General features: G+C 43.8%; 1 long non-coding RNA gene across 2 annotated transcripts in view; it reads right to left on the reverse strand.

The window, feature by feature from the left end:
* Positions 1 to 396: 396 nt before the first annotated feature.
* LOC125618939 overlaps positions 397 to 19,102 on the reverse strand; it is a 30,591-nt gene continuing 11,885 nt past the window's right edge. For both annotated transcript variants that reach the window (XR_007350321.1, XR_007350319.1), the window contains exon 3: positions 397 to 4,183. This is a non-coding gene — a long non-coding RNA (uncharacterized LOC125618939). The remainder of the gene's footprint in view (positions 4,184 to 19,102) is intronic.

The raw sequence follows: 19,102 nt of genomic DNA on the forward strand, positions 1-19,102 counted from the left end.
GCGAGTCAGGCCCAGCAACCAGGCAGCTGCTTCTCTCCCCGAGTGTCTGGGGTGGGGGGGTCTCTCCTCCCCGTCCCCAGGGTAGGTGGTGAGGCAGGAACCCTCCCCGCCAGGCCAGGTACCTTACACAGTACATTTGCAACACAATAGCTCTCTACCTAAGAGGTTGCTGGGACCAACAAGAGGCGCATTCATTCATTCTCTGAGTAGATACTGAGCATCCATGATTTCCAGGCACTAATTTAGGCTCTAGGCACTGGGACAAGCACATGGTGGGGAAAGACAAAAATCCCTGCCCTCCTGGAGCTTATGTTCATGGCTCAATCTTTTTTAAAAATATTTTTTAGTTGTCAATGGATCTTTATTTTATTTATTTCTATGCAGGGCTGAGCATCGAACCCAGGGCCTCACACATACTAGGCATGTGCTCTGCCACGGAGCCACAGCCCAGCCCCATCCTGGCTCTTTCTTATCAGTTGAGGAAACTGAGGCCTAATGAAGTTCATTGACTTCATCAAAGACAGACAGGAGGGGGCAGAGCTAAGACTGTAACTGAAGTCAGCTGATCCCAAAACACAAGCCCTGGGCTAATTCTATACTAATATGGTTTCTTTCTCTTTTTTGGCTTTTACTACCTTTTTTTTTTTTTTTTTTTTGGTGCTAAGTTCCTTGGTTGCTTCCAGCAAACCTCTTCCCCATACCGTGTGGAAGGGCTCCTCCCAGCACCTGCCTTCCTTCAGCTGAGGACCGAGCTCATGACCACGCTGTCGTTCGGACGCTGGTCTCTGCTACCTAGACTTCCTGCAACTAAAGCCCCAGGTCAGTGTGTCCAAACCTGCTGATGATTCTCTGAGCCATCCTGTATTCGTCTGGCAAACAATTTTCCCCTCCAGTTCTACGGAGCCCACTTCACGCAACCAAGCAACTGGGTTGACACTGTCACTTCACCCTCTGAGTCCCAGTTTGCACCTCAAGCAAGTTTTGTCATATGCTAACCCATGTCACAGGAAACCAAAAGAAGGAGAGCTTGTCTGCTTAAGCCAGGCTTTGCCCGCACCCTGGTTTCTAGACCCTTCTGAGACCCCACCTTCCTAGAGACATCCCCAACTCCTGCACCGGGACTGCAAGACACGCAGGTGCTGCTCACTCAGCAAAAGCAGCAGACTTGGAGCTATATTTGAGCTTTCCTGAAACACGTGCATTAGGCCGCTGTGCTCTGACTGAAGACAGTGGGAATGAACCTCACTTTATCTAGAGAACGGACAGGACAGGGGATAGCTCAGCAAGCTCACAATCATAGCCACAGCCATGCCTCTTCCTCCGAGGTCTATTTTCAGGTCAGCACACGTGCTTATTAATGCAGCACATCAGGGCTTGGGGCCAGAAATAGACCTTTCTTGGAGAACTTATCAGTCAGGATTACACTGAGTTGTATGAAACAGAAATCTGACTTAATAAAGCTTTCATTTTTATCTCCTCAGGAAGATGTCCAGAGGTAGGCAGTCCAGCTTAGTAAAGAGTCTCAAAGAAATCCTTAAGGACAGAAGCTCCTTCTGCCTTCCTCCTCGGCTATCTTTAGCAAGGGGTTCTTTCCTCATAGTCATAAGATGATTGCCCTACTTCCAGTAATCTCACCTACATTCCAGGCAGGAATAATGGCAAAGGCAAAGAGAAAAAGGCATGCACCTGTTGAGTTCCTCAGCCTTTTTGTATGAGGAAGACAAGAAATTCCCAGAGAGCCCCATCCAAATTTCTATTTATATCTCATTGATCAAAACTGGACCAGAGGGCTGGGGTTGTGGCTCAGGGGTAGAGCGCTCGCCTAGCACATGCAAGGCCCTGGGTTCGATCCTCAGCACCACATAAAAATAAATAAAATGAAGGTATCGGGTCCAACTAAAAATAAATAAAAAACTGAGTCTGAGGATTGATCACATTAGCTCCAGGGGAGGGAATGCAAGGAGGTATTTTTAACTGGGCCCATTGTCATTCAAAGAAAACGGGGACTCTGTTACTAAATCAGAAGGGGGAGAATATACACTGGTTTTGCAACTGTGGTGTCTGTCACAACAGGTGAGGTGGGGATGGGTCTTCCTGAGGAAAGCCTCTGAGGAGCTGGGTCAGAGGCTCTGAGGGAGCGACCACTTCCAGGATGCGCGTGTGTAAGTTAGAAGGTGACCCACTGTGGGACTGCTCATAGCTCCTCCCTGTCCTCTCGGTGACTCCCAGAGACACCAGATGGGTTCGCCAGCTTTTCATCTGTGACCAAAATACATGGTGGGAACAATTTAGAGGAGGAAAATTTATTTTGGCTCACAGTTTAAGAGATTAGACCCTGTGGGCCGACTCCGTAGCTCTGGGCCCAGGAGAGGCAGAACATCATGGCGGAGGGGCCTGGAGGAGGAGAGCTGTTCTGTTTATGGTTGCCAGGAAGCAGAGAGAAGGAGGAGAAAGGCAGGGCCGCAGGGAGCTGAACCCTCCCAGGGCACCTCCCAGTGACCCACCTCCCCAGCCACACCCCCCAGCCTACAGGTAGTTACACCAGTTAGTGAGTCCCTTCAAAATAGGACGGACTGACGGGCTCACATAATCTGAGGATTTTACCTCTGAATATTTCTGAATTAACACAGGAACTTTTGGGCATGGGGGGAGACCTCATGTCCAAACAATAACACCAGAGCAGATATGTAAATATGTCCTTTAAACATGTCATTGTCCTCAGAGAGGGCAATGACATGTTAAAGGTGGAGGGGCACGTCATAAAGGAGTCAAGTGGTCCTGGCTTAAATCCCAGCTCTGCCAACTCTGTGACTTGAGTAAGTCACTTAACCTCTGTGGGCCTCTCAGTGTTCTGGGTTATAAAATGGAAATGATTCCTTGCATTGGCTTCACAGGGCTCAAATAAGAGTATACACACACCTTGGACATTGTGTCAGCTTTCCATTACTGTGACAAAATGCCTGAGGAAAACAAAAGATGAAAGATTGGTCTTGGTTCACAGTTTAGAGGGTTCAATCCATTGCTAGGCCCCGTCCCCTTGGGCCTGAGGCGAGGCTGAACATCCTGGTGGGGAGCACATGGTGGAACAAAGCCAACTTCCTTAAAGGTGGAGCAGAAAGAGAAGAAGCGGCCAAGGCCAAGACACACCCTTCTGAGGCACACACCCCCCCCACCTACTTCTTCCAACTAGGCCCCACCTTCTGCAGTTCCCACCCCGTCCCCAAAGCCCATTCTATCATGAGCCAATGGAAGGATTAATCCACTGATGAGACCAGAGTTCTCATGATCCAGTCACTTCCCAAAGCCCCACTCTGAACACTGCTGCATTGGGGACCCCATTTTTAACACTTGAACCTTCAGGGGACATTTCAGATCCAAACTGTGACATACATCAAAGGTGCCTAACCAATGGGAATTGTCGACGCTTTAATCCCTTTGTTTTCTAATGGGTGAAAATGAAGCTCAGAGAAGAGAAGCAAGATGACCCAAGTCACCGGCCAAGCAGTGCCAGGACCGAGGCTGGGCACCCTTTTCTACCCTGGGTGTATTGCCTATCCCCACTGCCTCTTCTAAGACAAAGCTATTAGCTTTCGCTAGCACATGGCAGAGACCTGCCTGGTGGGAGGAAGTTCCTGGTTTTGAATTTAATTTTTAAAAACAAACAAAAAATTGTGAGCAAAATGCTTTTAGATGCTTTGGAGGCCAAAAATTAAGCAGAAAAAACTGGAGGCGGCATCTTGGTGTGCCCCTGGTGGATTCCAGGCACCATCGCTGCTATTGTGATTAGTACTTCTGAGCACCCTGTACCTGACCTAAGGCTGGAGGTCCACCTAATGGCAATACTCAGCGTTTATTGAGCACTGTGTTGTTTCCCGTGGCGGCTGGAACTGATTGCCTCCTCCCTGAGACTGCACAAATGTGTTCTTTTACGGTGCTGGAAGCCAGGAGTCCCAGAACTAGGTGTCAGCAGGTCCGCGATCCTCTACGATCTTCTACAAAGGTGTTTCTTACTTTTCCAGCTTCCAGAGATCTTGCACATTCCTTGGATCCCGATCCCTTTCTCTATCTTCAAAACCCACAGCATGGCATCTTCAAATCTCTCCCTGTGTGTCCAGCTGGGAGTGCAGATCGGTGGAAGAGCATTGGTCCAGCATGTGCAAGGCCCTAGGTTCTATCCCCAGCACTGGAAAAGAAAAAGAAAAAAAAAATCATTAGCACTCTCTCTCCCCGACTCCGGGCCTCCCTCCCCTCTCTCTCCCTTCCCTTATTCTCCCCACCCTCATCTGGCTTCTGTCCTCATGTCTCCTTCCAGGATTCTGGCCTTCCTGCCTCCCTCCCTTTGCTTGTAAGGATCTCTGACCACATTGAGCCCACCGGGATAATCTGACTCAAAATCTTTAATCACATCTGGGAAGTCCCTTTTGGCAAGTAGGGTAACACTCCCAGGTCCTGGAGACTACGGTATGGACATCTTTGTTTTATCTGCCAGAGCACTTACTGGGGACCTAGCACTGAGGGGGGCTCAGAGAACCCTCCAGAACAGCCAGTGAGGCGGATACTATGATGTTGTCCATTTTCAAATGATAGATTTTATTCGTTTCTTATTGCTGCTAATTGCCACTAGCATGGTGGGTGGCTTCAGCAATACAAACTCACCATCTCCAGTTCTGTAGGTTGCAAGTCCTACACAGGCCTCTGTTGGCCAAAGTTCAGTACCAGCAGAGTAGCCTGAATTTTTCCCCAGGGACCACTGGCATTCCTTGACTAGAGTCTCCTTCGTGTACAAACCAGCAACCCTGGGCCCCATCCTGACATCACGTCACTGTGACCATTCTTCTGCCCCCTGCTCCACGGGTAAGGACCCCAGCTGGATAGCACAGGATGATCTCCTGGTCTTAAAGTCAGCTGACGAGGGGCTGGAGTTGTAGCTCAGTGGTACAGTGCTTGGCTAGCAAGTGTGAGGCACTGGGTTGGATCCTTAGCACTATATAAAAATAAATAAAATAAAATAAAATAAAAAAGGCATTGTGTTGGGCTGGGGCTGGGGCTCAGTGGTAGAGCACTTGCCTGGCATGTATAAGGCCCTGGGCTCGATTCTCAGCACCACACATAAATAAATGAATAAAATAAAGGTCCATCAACATCTAAAAATTCTTTTAAAAGGCATTGTGTCTGTCTACGACTAAAAAAGAAGAAGTCAGCTGACTAGCAGTCTTAATCTCATCTGCAACCTTGATTCCCTCTGATCAAGTAACCTAACATGGTCCCAGGATCAGAAGTAGGACATGACATTTTTGTTTCTAGCACGTAAGCCAAAGACTCAGAAAGGCGAAATGATTTGCTTGGAGTTTTATGGTAAGAAAATGGCAGAGCCAGGCTCTGGATGGAAGCCATTGGCTGCAGCACTCATGACTTAACCCTTGCACTCTACCTCCCTATGCCAGGTACCCGTGATGGCAATCCTACCGTCAGAGAGGAATCGTGGTGACTATTAAGGCATTTTACAGTTGAAGACATTGTGACTCTTTGGGATGGTGTGGCCAGCTCAAAATTCACACCCATACTGGTCGAAGGCCCCAGAGCGAGGCCATTTGGCCCCAGATGAGAGATGATCCAAAACAAAAGGGAGACACTGGAAGGTGCAAGTTGTCTTCCTTTTAAGCCGAGATTTCAGGTGTTTTTATTCAATCAGCAGGCTCTCTTCCTAGATGTCCCTCAACAGTAGGCTCCCCCTTCACTGTCCCTTCTTCAATGTCAGCTGCCGGTGACACCCTGCCCACTCCCCTCCCTCTCTAACCCCTTGTCTCACTTTAATTTCCTCGTCAACAGTCATAATCATGTGATCTATTTGGCTCCTGTGCTGGAAGGAATGCTTCATGAGGGCAGGGATACGTCTCCTCATTGCACTGCTGCATTCCCAGGGCCCTCAAGACACGAGGTTAGTCTGAAATGAGTCAGTGAATCATTCAGCGAACTCAGCCTCATCAAGGGACTATTAACAAATGCTATTAACACATGTGCACTAGATAGTGGGGCTCTTGGTATCCTGATGAAGAAAAGTCTTTCCGATATGGAAGATGGAATTCACGGAATTCTGTGGTCATCAGAATTATTAAGGAAATGTGTTCAAAAGGCCAATTCCCAGTGTTTACCCCCAAAGCTTCCTTTTCAAATGATTTGGGGAGGAATCCAGAAGTCAGTATTTCTAGAGTTCTTCACGTGATGATAATGTGCCTCTTCTGTAGACTCACAGCTTCTGGAGGCTAAATCAGAACTTCTGGGACAGAGGTTCTCCATGTTCACAGAGTTTTGAGAAACTAATGCTGGAGCCCCCACTCCAGACATTTTAGTGTGATTAGACTAGGACAAGGCTGGACGTTAGATTTTCATTTCAGTTATTATACCTCTCAGCTTCAGAAACACACTTTTCTTTTTTTGGTACTAGGGATTGATCCCAGGGGTGCTTAACCACTGAGCCACATCCCCAGCCCATTTTATTTTTTATTTTGAGAAAGGGTCTCGCTAAGGTGCTGAGGCTAGCTTTGAACTCTCGATCCTCTTGCCTCGGCCTCCCAAGCCGCTGGTGTTAGACCAGGACACAAGAAAAGACCACTGACTCCAATTAAAGTCAAATTAAAGCAAGCTTATTATTTCAACCGGCCGGGCTGCCTCTCCCTCCCAAAACGGCGGGAACAAGACAGCACCCCAGCTTTCCTGAAGCCCAGCTTTATAGCCCAGACAGTTACACAAAGGGGGGTTACAGATAACAGAACTCTGACAAGCATCATACTAATGGTAGTTTACATTTTTTGCTGGCCCCAACATCAGAATTTATGAGGACCATTAGAGCCTCAGAAAGGGTCGTTGTCTGGCCAGGGAAGGCCAATATTTATGAGGTGTCACTAAGTTTCAGAGAGGGCTGCTACCTGGTCAGAGAGCCAGGCATGGGTGAATTCAAGGCACGGGCAGGCATTCCAAGCAGGTTCAGAATTTGCAGTAATTTATAGTAAAGCCGAAATTATCTTTTCATGGTTTTGTGGGGAGATGCCCAATTTTAAGAAAAGATCAGGTTGGGTCTATCACTGGGATTACAGGCATGCATGGAACACACTTTTCTCTTTGTGTGTGTGTGTGTGTGTGTGTGTGGTTGGTTGGTTGGTTTGTTTGTTTGTATAGTTGGTAATCTTATACTCCCAGACCTGAAAATTGAACATTTGTATATTATAATGTGATAATTTTGAAGATCAGAGTCTCTCCCTTCTCCAGGGTTTGTTGAATTTGATTATTGAAGGTTGTAATGATCTGTTTTAGTTTTAGTTTTTGGTACCAGGGATTGACCCAAGAGCACTTAACCACTAAGCTATATCCCCAGCCCTTTTTAAATTTTGTATTTTGAGGCAGGATCTCACTACATTGCTTATAGCTTCACTAAGTTGCTGAGACTGTCTTCAAACCTGTGATCCACCGCCTCGGTCTTCCAAGCCACTGGGATTACAGGTATGCACCACCATGCCCAGCGAGTCCTCTGTTTCTTAATGACTCTTATAAACTATTTTAGGAAAAGACTGTATTCCTTGTCAAATGTGGTCACTGAATCTCTGTTCCTTTAGTTTATGTTTGATTAGTATTTTGATAGGGATTTCCTTGAAAACAAATGAAAGATGACAAAATCAAACACACCTCCCTCAGTCTTTGCAGACTGGCTCTGTGCTGAGGTCCTCTTTCAACACGAGGCCGGGCTGATTTACAGCTCTACCTTAGCCTTCATTTCCCACAGAGCTGCTTTTAAGTTGCTTTTTTATTTTATTTTATTTTTTTGGTGCTGGGGATTGAACCCAGGGCCTCTTGTGCATGCTAGGAAGGCACTCTACCAACTGGATATAACCCCAGCCCTGCTTTTTCTTGATTCAGAATCCACTTGGTTGCTATAAACCTTTGATGGTTTTCCAGAGTTCTGACACAGTTGGTTCTGACAGTTTCTAATGTTTCTTGTGGAGGAACCTGAAAAGCCTACTTGTCATTTTGTTCCTGGAGTCATTGAACTTTAAAAAAAAAAAAATAGTTCTTAGTTGTAGATGAACATAATACCTTTATTTTATTTATTTACTTATTTGTATGTGGTTCTGAGGATCCAACCTAGTGCCTCACATATGCTAGGCCAGCGCTCTGCTGCTCAGCTACACCCCCAGCCCCGCGCCGTTGAACTTTTAAGAGTTTCCCTGGACTCTCACATGAAGCAAAGGTTGACGCCTGCTGCTCTGGAGTGAAACCTTGGCATCACTCCTTTCAACAAGAGCCTCAAGTGATTCTGCTGTAGCCAATCTGATTTTGAGAAACTGCAGATTGACCAAACCCGGGGTCTGACCACACTGAGTCCACCTTCCCTGGACTTGCGTTTGAATTCTCTCTCTCAACTTCCTCCAGCTCCTGGGAGCTGAGCTGGATGAGGAAGGTCAACCTCGTGTGAATGGCTCTGCATCTCTGTGATGGGTTCCATGGAGACACCTAGTGGTGTTTTTGTTTTAAGTACCAAAGATTAAACCCAGGGGTGCTTAACCACTGAGCCATTTCCCCAGCCCGCCCCCCACCACCACCACTTTTAAAATTAGTTTTTTATTTTTTATTTTAAGACAGGGTCTCACTAAGTAGCTTAGGGACTCACTAAATTGCTGAGGCTGGCTTTGAACTTGTGATCCTCCTGCCTCAGCCTCCCAAGTGGCTGAGATTACAGGTGTGGAGTTGTTTTATTTGAGGTTAACCAGAGGAATGAGTTTATGGCTCCCCTTTGCTTTACAAAGGAATCAAAACAGAAATAAAGCAAGGAATCCAGGAGGCACCAGATTCCTGCCCCTGAGTTTAACAGTTCAGTGGAAGATTTTTAGCTGTAAATCTCTGTTGGCACCTGGCATAGAGTCTTCCCCCCACTTGAGCTAAAATCCCCTGAAGTCTTCAACCCTTCAAGGCTACAAGCTTGCAGGTAAATATCTGGTACAACTAAACTCCCGGGTTTGCCCCTCACAGAGACCATGAACTGGAAGAGTAAGTAGCTCTGGGATGACCAAGAGGTTTATTCTCCTCTCACCATGTATGATCATAAACAGGTTTTAATTATTTGATTCTCGGTTTCCTCACTTGTACGTGAGAATGATAACTGCCCTTGATTCCCATTTTTGATATGGAAGATAAACACAATGAATTGTTTAATGACAAAGTCTTAAAAATCTTAACAAATGTGTGATTTGATCCTGTTTTGTTTAAAATTATCTACATATCTTTATACATCGATTTATCTATGTCTGAGTTTATGTGTGTCGATTTCTGGAGGTGTGCGTAGAGAGCGGCCAGAATGATGTTGACCAGAGAGGTAACAAGTTTGAGGGCCATTTTTATTGTCCCTTTTGCATCTTTCTAACTGGTTTCTAATGTCCATGTACCATTTCTGCAAAAGAAAGCTGGACTTTGGGGTCAAGAGGGCTTATCAAGTGCATCTATTCATCTTTTCCCTTTCCAAATATCCTACTGACAGGACAAAACAAGCATTTCAAAAATCTAATTAAAGCTATCAAAATAATAGCTACCTCTTAGAATCATGAGGTTTGAAATCTGGCACATAGTGCTTATTATTGTCTGCATTCCCTACCCACTTCTAACTCCAAAAAAGAGTATTATTACAGATGTTTTTAACCTGTCTTGAGCCATGGACTCCTTTGCAATCTTGTAGAGCCTAAGAACTCCTTTTTCAGCACTTCTTTTGTGTGTGGTGCTGGGGATTGAACCCAGGGCCTTGCACATACTAAGCAAGCCCTCTACCATTGAGCCACACCGTCAGCTCTCAGAATATTGTTTATTGATGATTGATTGAATGATTCTTGGGATTGAACCCAAAAGTACTTTACCACTGAGCTAAGTCCCCAGCCCTTTTGATTTTTTATTTTGAGACAGGATCTCACTGTGTTACTTAGGGCCTTGCTAAATTGCTGAGGCTGGCCTTGAACTTGTGATCTCTCCTGCCTCAGCCTCCCAAGTCACTGGTATCATAGGTATGCACCACCATGATATTTTTAAATGAATAAAGCTCCATATATAGGGTTATAAAAATTTATAGATATTCCCCAAATTATGTAAATTTTTTAACTTTATGATGGTATGAAAACAATAAGCATTCAATAAAAGCCATAATTGGAATTATAATCTTTTCCCAGGTTAGTGTTATGTGGCATGATATTCTCGCTCTATGCTAGGCAAGAGCAACAAACTGCAGCTCTTAGGCAGCCAGCCGATCAGAAAGGAAAGCATCTGTCCTTCTGCAGTGTACTGCGTCGCTAAGCTATGATGTTCAATAGGTTAGGTGCATTAAATGCATTTTTTTTTTAAATTTAGTTGTAGATGGACACAATACCTTTTATTTTATTTATTCATTTTTATGTGGTGCTGAGAGTTGAACCCAGTACCTCACATATGCTAGGTAAGCACTCTACTATGAATTTTTGACTTACGATAATTTCAACTTACAATTGGTCTACTTTGATAGAACCCCATTGTAAGTTGAGGAATCTGTGTATACTGAAATGCAGTTATCAAAATATTTAAGAAATCTGTCATAGAGTAACATATTCCAGCCCCAATGCTTCTATATTATAAGATTTAGCAGCATGTTTGTTAAGAATCATAATTTCAGAGTCATAAAGAGCATAAATGTCATATCTTGAAATAAATTCCACAAAAGCAATGTGATAGAAAAACACGTGATTTCTATTGGTGATGAAGTTGCAGGTACTTAATTACTTCTATTACTCATGATCAAAGGAAATGCTACATTTCAGATGAACTTTCTGAAAATAAAGACTGTATTTCCCACCCAGCTTCATGAACCTCTTAATTTAATATGTGTTTCCGTGGATCTTTGCCTAAGTCTATTTATCTGTTTGGTTTTTTTCCTCACTTATTCCAGGATTTCCCCAGGTGTATGATGAATCTTGTTTACCTGTTCATACTGAAGGACGGCATGTAGACCAATGCTCTTGGAGCATATGAGGAGGGCTTATTGATCATGAACTTTGGGTGCCTATGCATTAGGAACTCCCAGTACCAGGATCTTTAAGTCTTCCTTCTGATCTGGTTAAATTCTCCAGAAGACTCTCTGGACATTTTTTTTTTTAGTTGAAGATGGACACAATTCCTTTATTATTTTATTATTTTTATGTGGTGCTGAGGATCAAATCCAGGGCCTCACATGGCAAATGTTCTATCACTGAGCCACAAGCCCAGCTCTCTCTGTACCCTTTTTAGGAGAGCATAATCCTCCCTGGGAAAGTATAACCCTATGCAGTCGCTCTCTCCCTCCCCAGAAGTCTCAGTATCTGTTCAGGGACCTTCCAGGGCCAGCGTTTGGAATGTAGGCTGGAAAAGAGCCTGAGAGGATGAGGCTGCGGGGACCTCTCAGCCTCCACCTGTGAGCCTTCCCCCCTCCTTTTGCAGCATGTGCTGCCTTTACACCCCTTCTGTCACTTGCTCTGTAGGCTATCAATATGGCAGCCTCCACCTACATGTAGCTGCTGAAATTTAAATAGAATAAGCTTTGGGCTCCTCAGTTGCACTAGTCACATTTCCAGTGCTCAATGGCCACCCGTCAGCTGAGGCTGGCTGCTGTATTTTCATCATTGCAGAAAGTCCTATTGGACTTTCTAGAGCAGGGATTGGCAAATTATTTTCCGTGAAGGGACAGAGTCAATTTTGGGGGGCTTTTCATGCTAGATGGTCTGCACCACATCTACTCAACTCTGTCACTGTAGCATGGAATTCAGGAACACAAGTTGGAATATGTGGCCATGTTCCAATAAAAGTTTATTTATGTACATAGAAATTTTCACATCATAAAATATTCTCCTTTTGAATTTTTTTACAACCATTTAAGAGTATAAGACCGTCCTTAGCTTATAGGCTGCATGTAAATAGGCAATGGACTTAATCGAGTCTATGGACCGTAGTTTGCTGACCCCTGTCTTGGTGAATTGCCATTTTAAGGAATCCCTGAGCCAGGCGCCGTGTTACCTACCTGTAATCCCAGCGGCTCAGGAGGCTGAAACAGGAGGACTGCAATTTCAAAGCCAGCTTCAGCAATGGCGAGGTGGTAAGCAACTCAGTGAGACCCTGTCTCTAATAAAATACAAAAATAGGTCTGGGGTGTGGCTCAGTGGTAGAGTGCCCCTGGGTTCAGTCCCCAGTACTCCCCCCAAAAAAGAGTAGCTGTATGTTCTGTATGTTATTTTAGTAAGTGCAGAAAGAAAACAGAGGCTAAAATGTGCATTTTAGATGTTTTTTTGTGCATTTTAGATGTTTTTTTCTAAGCTGGAAGTCTGATCATCTGTTCAGGGCCTGGCTTCCCCTCTGCACTTTAGAATCTATGGGCATAGAGTCCCATCTTTCCTCTTCACCCTTCTCCACCAAGCGCCCAGCACAATCCTTGACAACTACTAGACTTAGCGGACAGCGCTGGGAGAGCAAGTGCTCACCAAGCCACCTTCAAAGTAAAATTGACTTTTCATTTAGATCTGCTTTCAGGGAAGAATGTGCAGCTCATGCTGATGAGGCTATTCCAGTCTACTTAACAATTATATTTTCTTTTTATTATCGTCAAACACATTGACATGCTGACTTTCCATTTTTGTCCCAGGAGCTTGATAAATGTAATCCCACCTCTGAGAGAAGACATCAGCTTCTAAGTCTGTGTAGAATCAAACAAATCTTGGTGACAGAAGTGTAAGTCACAACTGAATTTTGATAAGAATTCTCGTGAAGAGAGGGGAAGCGATGCAAAAGATATCAATACTTGGAGAATTTTGAATGCTGTGTTGAAATCACCCTCAGAAAGATAAGGAGGAGAAGGTTATGCAGAATGTCAACATTGCCATGACCGTCAAAGACAATACGACAAGAACATTGTTGAGGACTGGTCTGATGGAGCAAAAGCCAGAGAGGAGATTAAAACTATCCATGTGGGCTGGGGATGTGGCTCAAGCGGTAGCGCGCTCGCCTGGCATGCGTGCGGCCCGGGTTCGATCCTCAGCACCACATACAAACAAAGATGTTGTGTCCACCGAGAACTAAAAAAATAAATAAATATTTAAAAAAAAAAAAGTATTAAAAAAAAAAAAAAACTATCCATGTCCTGAGGAGTGGTTACCTGGGGGGTCACTAACTTGGAAGGGGCGTGAGAAAGCCTCTTGGGGTACTGGGAATACTTCTTAGCTTGATCTGGCCATAGTTTCACAGGTACACACATGTGAACAGTTTCATTTAGCTGTAGTTACAAGACATGGCACTTTGCCATGTATAATTTATTTCTTAATTCAGAAAAAGAGGAAAATTTATTAAAGAAATGCAAATCAAAAGCACAATGAGCTCTCAACTCACACTTATTAGGAATAACCACCACAAAAACCTAAATAAATAAATAACGTGTGGCCGAGAATATAGAAAAGTTGGAGCCCTGGGGCACTTTGTTGGAAATGTAAAATGATGCAGCCCCTGTGGAAAACAGAGTGGCAGCTCCTCGAAAAATTAAAGGTAGAATTACCATGTAATCCAGCCATTCCACTTCTGGGTCTGTTTCTCAAAAGAATTACAAACAGAGTTTTGAAGAGAGATGTGTGTATCTGAGTTCCCAGCAGCATTAGTCACAATAGCCCAAAGTGGAAGCAGCCCAAGTGTCCGTGGAGGGGTGAATGAATGAAGAGAGAGACCTGTACCCACTGTGGAACCCCATTCAGCCTTTAGAAGGGCGGAAACTCTACAGTGGCACAGCAGGAGTGACCCCGAGGACACCACGCTGAGTGAGATAAGCTGGTCCCAAGCAGACCAAGGCCTCATGACTCCGTGTATATGGGGTACACAGAAGAATCACATGGGAAGAGGGGTGACAGGCAGGGATTATCTAATAGGAAGAGGATTTCAGTTTCACAAGAAAAAAAGTTCTTTGAGTGCATGATGATGATGATAGGCCAACAGTTTGAAAGTACTCAACACCACTGAACTTTGCATTTAAGAACAAAGATGGCCAGGCGCTGTGGCGCAGGCCTGTAATCCCAGCAGCTCAGGAGGCTGAGGAGGAGGATAGTGAGGAGGAGGATAGTGAGTTCAAAGCCAGCCTCAGCAACGGTGTGGAGCTAAGCAAGTTAGTGAGACCCTGTCTCTAAATAAAATATTTAAAAGGGCTGGGGATGTGGCTCAGTGGTCAAGTGCTCCTGGGTTTAATCCCCAATACCAAAATAAATAAATGAATCTAAGAAATAAAAAAATAAGATCAGCGAAGACAATAAAAATCTATGTGTATTTGATGATAGCTTTTCAAAAATAAGAATTTTTTATTATTAAAATTTTATTATTATGTATTATTTTATATTTATTTATTATTAAATTTTTTATTATTAAAAAAATGCACATTTTTCCTGATTATTATAGCTAGTGATGACTTCCCCATGTTTAATAACATGTAATCAGAAGACATTTGGCTTTCTAAGAGATATAACTATGAGACTACATAGTATATGTCATCTTTAAAGCATAAGACTTGTAACAGTTTAAATTATAAAATATGTTTGTTAAAGAAAAATTTTCTCCACCATTTAAGTTGTAAAATAGCAGAGACTAACCAGTTTTGTGTTGTTATTTTTGTCCAATAATGTGCAAATTTTCCTCTGGGCTGAGAGCATTTCTGAATACACAGTCATGCTGGGACCTCACAGGGGTTGGTACTTCAAGGTGTAAGCTGTCTTTGGTAGATCTGACCCAATCAGATCTGCAAGCTTTGTTTCTCCCATGCCTGCAGGACTAGAGCTGGGCTTGAGGAAGTACACTGTAGTAAGGAAGTCCAACCTGAAAGGTGTCGTGGGAAACAATCAGGCGGCCCTAGCAGGCCTCACCCCTCTACCCTGGTGAACGTCTCTATCTACAGCAAATGTGCATTACTTCTTAAAAAAAAATTATATATATCTTTTAGTTGTATTTGGACACATTACCTTTATTTTATTTATTTATTTCATGTGGTGCTGAGGATCGAACCCAGGGCCTCGCACATGCTAAGTGAGTGCTCTGCTGCTGAGCCCACAACCCCAGCCCTGTGCATTACTTCTTTAATAAGAAAAACGAGTTCAGACACTTACAAAATACAATGTATCATTGACCATCCTTAGTATTTTACGAACATTAATTTATTTCACCTTCATTAACAACCAACTCTATAAGGTAGATGAGAATATTGTCACTAACTCAGCCTACAGATGAGGAAACTGAGGCACAGAGCAATTAAGCAGCCAGCTCAAGGTGAGCTTGTAAGTGGCAGGACTGGGACTCAAACCCAGGCAGTCAGCTCCTGAACCTGTGCCCTCAACAGTGTGCTGCCTCCAAGTCAGGGTGGATGCATTTCTTGTTGGGGAATGTCTTAGTTCCTTTGCACTGCTATAACAAAATGCCCAAGACAAGGCAATTTTTAAAGAACAGAAATATTTATTTTCTCACAGTTCTGGAGATGAGGAGTTCAAGATCAAGGTGCTAACAGATTTGGTGTCTGGTGAAGGCTGCTCTGTTTCCAGATGGCACCTTCTTGCTGAGGCTCCTGGTGAGGTGACCGAAAGGATAAACACTGTGTCCCCATTTAGCATAAGAAATGGAAGTTTCCTCAGGCCCTTTTTTCAACGTACTAATCCCATTCCCAGGGGCTGTGCTTAACCCTCCTAAAAGGGCCAGCCTCTTAGTTCTGCCATGTTGGGTCCTAGGTCCCAACATGGACTTTGAGGGGACACATCCACTCTAACCACAGCAAGAACAAAGTCTCTTGTATCTCATTTCTCCGCTTTCTCCTCCCGGCCCCGGCCCCATCTTTACTCCAGTTTTGAGGATAAATTCGACAGTTTTGATCTGGATTGGTCAGATCACCCATTATAAATTGGTCTTGGTGCCGTTTTAAAGAAAGTTACATCCAGAACGGTGGTTTCCAGGCTTTCAGATTTTCCATATGGGTAATTCTTTTTTCAAAGTGTTGGGCAAAGACTTTTTCTTCCACTCACGTCAGATTAATAGAGGCTGGATTTAATCTTTCTTAGACAATTAGGAAAATAGGCGAAATTATATAAAATAAGGATTTTCAAGTGCAATCATAGGCTGCAGAAGGTTTCAGCTAACAATGGGCCACATATACAACAGCGGTCCCATGAGATTATGTCACCTAGTGACGTTGTAGCCATCTTAGTTGTGCTTAAGTGTATTCTATGATGTTGTCACAACAAAATTGCCAAATGATACATCCTTAGAACCTGTTCCTGTCATTAAGCCTCACGGGACTGTATTGGACAATAGGCAATGCAGAATTATGGTCCTTGAGAGAAAGGAAACAGCAATATAAGCCTTATGATGACCCCTTAGTGCATGGAGACGATTTTCAGGATGTAGCTCAGGAAAGGGAAACCCAAACAGAGCCCAGGGAAGCCAGGGTGGCTGAAATTTACCAAAGGAGTACTGGAGGGGAGGGTTGGGAGTTCTCAACTTCAAAGACCTCCTAGGGGTCCTGGGGAGTCTGTGGCTGAGTCATGATCTGCACAACCTGAGAAAAACAAACAAACAAACCACTCAAGGCCAAGGGGGAGACTTCTGGGAAGGAATAGGCTAGAAAATTCTAGAGCTCATTCAGGATCAAGGAAAGTCTACGATTCCATCAGGGCAAAATGGAAACCCTTCTTAGTACAGTAGGCATCAAGGAAAGTCCCCGTAAGGGGTCTTGCCTTAGTAATGAAGCTAAATTAGGCTTAGATTAAAGACTATTCTGAATCTGCCTTTAAAAAACTTAAAAGGAATCCTGAAGCAGGCCCAGATGATCCCAAGTAATTTAACTATGTACCCAACCAAGCCAATGCTGTGTAAAAGAACACAACAGAATCCAGCACCCCACAGCACAAAACTTACACAGTGTCTGGTGCTACGGGTTGAATTCTGCCCCCCTCCAAATTCATCTCTGGAAGCCCCAAGTCCCAGTGTGATGGAGACGGGACCTCTAGAGGTAATTAAATTACAAGAATGGAGCCCTCGTGATGGGATTGATGCCCTTGTAGGAAGAGGCAGACGACAGATTCTTTTTCTCTCCTTGCTCTGTGAGGAAGCAGACAAAAGATGGCAAGAAGCAACCATCCTGGCCCCTAATCTTAGACTTCAGCCTTCAGAACTGTGAAAAGCTGTTAAGCCACAAAAAAACACAGAATTTTGTCACTGCCACTTGAACTAAGACAATGAATGTGTCCCCTCCTACTTCACGACTTTCCACCTTCCAGTCTGCCCCACATCAGTTCCTACAATTATAGGTTCTCTGGTTAAGTACTCTAGTGCCTGTTTTTATGCCATCAATCCACCAAAGGTTAAGAAAAATGATGAAAGCTATTTGAAGGTACTATGAGCTGAACAGATTTAACAAACATGCACTGAGCACCTACAATCTGCCATGAACTCTGTTATATTTTTACTGCCAATTGTCAGCTGAAGAAACTGGGCCCTCAAGAGCATACATGACTTGCTCTAGGATTCCATTTATGCCAAGTTTTAAAGAAACGTGGAGCTAATTGGCAGTGTTCGAACAGAATAATGAGTAACCTTTGGGAGAAAGGATGGGAAGTGAACGGAAGGGAGCCCAGGGCGACTGGATCCTGATAATAAAGGACTTCTTCACTTGGCGGGAGGTGATCTGTGTGTGTTCACTTTGCGATAATTCACCCCTTTGTGTGCTTGTGACTCATGCATTTCTCTCTACTATACTTTACATAGAATATGCATTAAAATTCTCCAAATACGAGATACTGCTAAAATGCAAACTTTAAGAAATGGCTGAAAAGTTGAAAAAAGTCCTCCCAATACAGAACAAAAAGAAAGTGGAAAAAAACAAAGAGATAAAACAAAAGAAAACGAGTTAGGAGACTTTGATGTCATTTTCCATAGATTTAAAAAAGATTCATTTATAAAGGAAAAAGAATCAGATCAGCATCAGGTTTCTCATCAGAAGTCAAAAGTCAGACACCATTAGTGCACTATTTTGAAAGCTCTGAAAGAGATTTTTATCCTACAATTCTATTCCCAGACAAATATAAGGGTGAAGGTAAAATAAAGACATTTGCAGAGTTCCCAGGACAGAGGAAGGATGTCTTTTAAAATAATCTGTTGATTTTATTTTAAAGTAAGGACAACACATGAAAGTATTAGTTGTAGTTGCAGGACAGCGTATAATGGGAAATGCATCCATCAGAATATAATTGGCTGCCATGATAAGTAACTCAAACTCTCAGAGTCTTCAGACCACAAAGATGTACGTCTCCCACTTACTACATGTTGAGGAACATTGGTGGGGGCTCTGCTGTTCTGGGACCCAGGCTGACAGAGGTGCCACCATATGCGATGCTTGCAGGTACTGTATGAGTGTATGGGGCTCACACCTGCCATTAAATGCTACAGCCCAGAAGTCACACAGATCCCTTCCTCCATGTCCATTGGCCAGAATTAGACACATGGCTATCCTCAGTTTAAAAAGGTAGGGAAATGCAATCCTCCATTCATCCAAAAGGAGAGGAAAACTAAACAGGAGGGAAGCTTTGAAATATTTACCACATTCTTAAAAAAAATGACAATTAAAAAATATATAAGTGAGGCTGTTGAAAGGTAGAGAATAGAAGAGGGTAGAAAAGATGGAGAGAAAAGTAACATTATGCATACCCACATCTTAGAAAATGAGATGTCCGCAGACATTGCCCATGCAGCAGCATAAGAAATTAGAGTTTATGTTTACTGAATTTATGAGATCAAGGGAACAACAAATAAGTATGTAAATACTAAACAGTTGGAGATGGAGGAAGCAAAGAGTGTAAGTAAATGTCACAGCAGGTAGTCAGAGTGCCCAGCTGTTTGTCTTAGTCTGTTCAGGCTGCTGTAACAAAATACCACAAGCTGGGTATAAACAACAGAAATGTGTTTCTTACAGTTCTAGAGACGGAAAGTCCCAGATCAGGGTGCCAGCAGAGCTGGTGTCTGGTGAAGGCCCACTTTCTAGTACATAGATGCCACCTTTGCCTGT

Source organism: Marmota marmota, unplaced genomic scaffold, assembly GCF_001458135.2.
Source record: "Marmota marmota marmota unplaced genomic scaffold, marMar, whole genome shotgun sequence".
Lineage (NCBI taxonomy): Eukaryota > Metazoa > Chordata > Mammalia > Rodentia > Sciuridae > Marmota > Marmota marmota.